Here is a 4,407-nt window from a genome sequence, read left to right as displayed (position 1 = left end):
GCATGCCTCCTCACTGGTAGAACATAAAGCAAATCATCTACGTAGAGCAAGAGGGCGGAGCCAGCAGGTAGGTGTATATCCTGTAAATCTTGATGTAATATCGCAGAAAAGATTCCAGGTGATTCCACGTAACCCTGGGGCAGCCTGGTCCAAGTTAATTGGCTGGGTCCCCAGGTGAATGCAAAAAGGAACTGGCTGGCGGGGTCTAAAGGTATACTGAAAAAGGCGGAGCATAAGTCCGCAGCGGTGTACCACATTGTCCCCGCCGGGATGGCGTTTAGAAGACAGTTTGGGTTGCCCACCACTGGGTGGCGGGGTATTACGAATTGGTTTACCAGTCTCAGATCTTGGACGAAACGATACCGGACTGGGGCTCCCTCTGCTGAAGGTTTCTTTACAGGGAGCACTGGGGTGTTTGACAGGATTAGGGTCTTGACACCTTGCTTGAGGGATTATGGAGAACAGGGGAGGTGTCCTGGAGTCCTAGAGAAATTGAGCAAATCGGCACGTTGATTTTCTATGAATTTTATAGATTTTAGTCCCTTTTGACATTTACAATTGGAAATAAATGGATATATTGTAGGGAAGAAGGAGGTGAAGACGACATGCCCCCCCTTCCGTATCAGTCCCCCATTCGGAGATAGATTTGCATTAAAGTTCTGTAAGAACTTGCAAATCTTTTCTCTGCACCCTAAATCTCAGTGAAGGTAGGGGTGCCTTGTGGCCCAGAAAATACTCAATATGGAGGCCAATTGGCCAGAATATTGGGAAATACTAGAAAAAGAAGGAGATACCTGGAGATTGCAGAGTTTTGAGAAACTAAAGGACAAAGTGCGAGATTGGTTACATTATGCTCAGATTAGGGAGGTCTTTAAGGCAGATAAAAAAAAAAGGTTTCCAGGTGGAAAAATCAAAACTAGAAACAGAACTGTTAGAATCTAAGACTAAGGTACTTTCAAAAATGTATAACTTGCTGTTGAAATGGAATACGCAGGATGAAACTGTCAAATCAGCTATGATTAAATGGGCACAGGACATTGGGCACAATATTATGTTTGCTGACTGGGAAAAGTTATGGACCACCAGAGTGAGGTTCACGGCATGTAATGCCTTGAAAGAAAACATTATGAAAATTATATACTGGTGGTACATGACCCCAGCCAAGCTGGCAAAAATATACCATCTGCCCGATAATAAATGTTGGAAATGTAAAGGAACTGAAGGAACATTCTTTCACCTCTGGTGGACGTGCCCAAGGGTTAAGGTTTTCTGGGAAATGATCTATAATGAGTTAAAAAAGGTATTTAAGTATACCTTCTTTAAGAAACCAGAGGCCTTCCTTTTGGGCATTGTCGGCCAAGGGGTGTTAAAGAAAGATAGAACCTTTTTTATGTATGCAACAACAGCAGCAAGAATACTCATCGCAAAGCACTGGAAGACCCAAGATTTACCCACACTGGAAGAATGGCAGACGCAACTGATAGAGTACATGGAACTGGCTGAAATGACTGGCAGAATTCGGGACCTGGGAGAAGAGACCGTGGAAGAGGACTGGAAAAAATTTAAAGACTATTTACAAAAACACTATAAACTGTATGAATGTTAGGAGAATGCACGATTGAAAGTAACATGGCAGCAGTAATTTTGTTGTAAGACATATGAGAACAAGTGAGGTCTAAGAAACGATGAAATTTGAAGTAACATTATCTTCAAACCAAGCAGCTTAATTTACGATAAAGTTATTTAAAATTTGGGACATAATATTGGAAATTTACAAAATAAGAACTGAAATAAGGTAATAAATTGCTGTCTATAACTATGTGACTGAGAACGCAGGCAAGGGTGATGTGAGGAAGTCCAAAGATTATGAAAATACGACTCATGAACAATTGTATTTTGTATGTACCTTTCTTTTATTCTTTGTTTATTTTTTAACTTTCCTTTGACTTTTTCTTTCTGTATGGTGAGGGTATCTTGTATGTGTGGTGGTTTGTTTGTTGTTTTAAAAAAAATTTCAATAAATATTGTCAGGGCCTCAGGAACAGAGGCACAGGGGAGACAGGAAATGGAGAGCGAAGGGGAAGAATCGGAGGGCAGCGTAGGGGGGTATAGCAGTGACCTGAGAGATTCCATGAGGTTCTCCAGCGAATCAGAAGATTCCCAGAAGGAGGTGCCGATGGTCAGGGCAAGGGGGGCCAGCGGGGACTCCCAAAGCAGCAGCTGGAGATCAGGGCCAGCTTCCCCACCAGAGCGTAGTGGGGGGGAAGAGTCCCAGGTGTCAGGGCCAGCGTCTCCTCCAGCAGGGAGAGAAGATGAGTCGAGACTGACCACGCCTCTATCGGAGAGTGGGGGAACGGAGGGGAGGTCAAGTCCAGCTAGCCTCCCCGAAGGGGGAAGCAGTGACAGGAGCAGTGTAACAGTCAGGAGGAAGGTTGCCGGCTGGGCGCGCGCGCCAAGTTCAAATGTACAGGCGTGCGGGACAGCAGAAAGCCCGGATTGGGAACCAGGTCCTAAAGCCCGCTGGAGGCAGGGGTAAGACTCAGGGGACTCAGCGTCAGAAGAGTCTAGGAAGGGCGAGACCCCAGCTGACAGGCGGACCCAGAGGAGGAAAGAGCAGAGGAAGAGGTGGAGCAAGGCTAGAGTCTTAAACTGGTGTCTGGGGGGAGGAGATTCAGACGGAGCTTCAGCAGTCTAGAGTTTCAGACGTAGAGCTGCACGCTGCGGCTGTGTAAACGAAAATGAACTTCAATAAAGACCTTTGTATATAACAACGAACTGGCGTTGGTCCTTTGTGAGCTGGGACCTAGGGCAGCTCTGACAAATATCTTAAAAAAAAAAAAAGAAGGTAGGGGTGCCTTGTGAGTGGGAATAGGCTCTAATGGAAAAGGAGGTGGGTTGAGCAGGGCAGCAAAGGAGGGAGCAACATGGACTAATACAATGTACGCGCGTGTTATATAGATATGCGCTAAATAATAACTTGGTATCTACCGTACCAGATGTGTGGGTTTATGCAAACCTGTAAGGGACTTGCAAGCCATGCCTCTTACAGTCATTTGCAAGTATAGCAGTGCAGATAGCCGGATATAGGATATTACATAAAAAGAACACCTGTTGTATTTTGTTACTAAATTACTTGTGGCATTCTAGCTCTTGGGAGAAACATTTTCAATAGTGGTGTATGCTTTACATTTAGCAGGAAGGTCCACTACTGACTGAAAAAATGCAGTTTGCTTTTTAGCCCCACCGTTTTTGTGTTTTCAGGTGCCAAGCTAGCTCTTCTGTGGTCTCACACCGGCATAGTGGTACAGTAACACATCCTGTTGAATCCCCTAAGGGCTTTCATTTAACCATGTCGCCTGGCACTCACCATAGCTGGCACAGGTTTGGACATATCACGAGAGAGATGTCTTTGCCTTGGCTTTTCTATGGGGTTTTATTATTGCAGGCTCTGGTCTTGCACTCATGGAAAGTTGTTCACTTGCTCTTAAAGGACCAAAAGCTAGTTGCAGCCTGGATACACGTGCCCAATTCCAACAGAGTCCAATTTGAATTTATCTTGCCCCATGGTTCTCAACTTTTCAAAACCAATATGTTAAAACAAAACCATTCTTAAAAAGGGCACTTGTCCAAATGAGTCAATTTAACTCTATAAGGGACCATTCCTGCTACATCAAGGCATATACACGTTTCTTGTTATCAATAATAATAATAATAATAATATGTTAGAGATGTAAGGAAAGTGAAGGAACCTTATTCCACATATGGTAGTCGTGTCCTCAAATAGATAAATAAAATTTGGGACATGATCTACACCCATTTTCATTTGGCATTCTAATCAAAACATCTCAAATAATAATAAAGAGTGTTGCTTCAAAGCTACCTGATAAAATATGGTTCCAAGAATAATACTTGGTTGTGGTTAGATTAATTTCACAGCTATACGGGAAGACCAAGATTAATAAATAAATACAGAACAATTGCTACTTAAAGACAGTACTGAATCTGCAAGAGATACAGAGAAGTCATAGAAGAGATTTGAAATAGTTTTCTGGAACAGAAAGAAAGAAATAGTAAAAGGTAATTTCTTTCTGGGAACTTCGTGTATAGAAAAACATTAAATACATAAATAAATGGGTAGGGAAGGTTGGCACTCTGCAGAGTGCCAGGTGGGACAAGGGAATATGATCATCAGTTGACTTAATCTAAATATAGCCTGCTCTATCGGAAAGCATGTAATATATGAGAATCCTCCATGAAAAAACTTGGGGTGTAAGCCATATCCTTCTGTTGTTCATGGTTATGTACCCTACATTATACAGAAACAATTACACACAGAAATTTTGCCCCCCCCCCCCTTTGTGGAGATAACATGCTATCAGACACATTTCAGCATTCCTACATAATAAC

The 4,407-nt window shown here is 42.9% G+C and overlaps 1 long non-coding RNA gene across 1 annotated transcript; it reads left to right on the top strand.

Annotated features, from left to right (window-relative positions):
• The first annotated feature begins 428 nt into the window (after positions 1-428).
• On the top strand, positions 429-4,068 carry LOC310697752. Its single transcript, XR_014521194.1, has 2 exons — positions 429-707; positions 2,846-4,068. It is a non-coding gene; the product is annotated as an uncharacterized lncRNA (long non-coding RNA).
• Positions 4,069-4,407: the final 339 nt, after the last annotated feature.

This window comes from Podarcis liolepis, assembly GCF_965112155.1.
Source record: "Podarcis liolepis genome assembly, chromosome: W".
Classification (NCBI taxonomy): domain Eukaryota; kingdom Metazoa; phylum Chordata; class Lepidosauria; order Squamata; family Lacertidae; genus Podarcis; species Podarcis liolepis.
The sequence above is the reverse complement of the archived record's forward strand: the minus strand, read 5'-3'. Positions and strand labels throughout refer to the sequence as shown.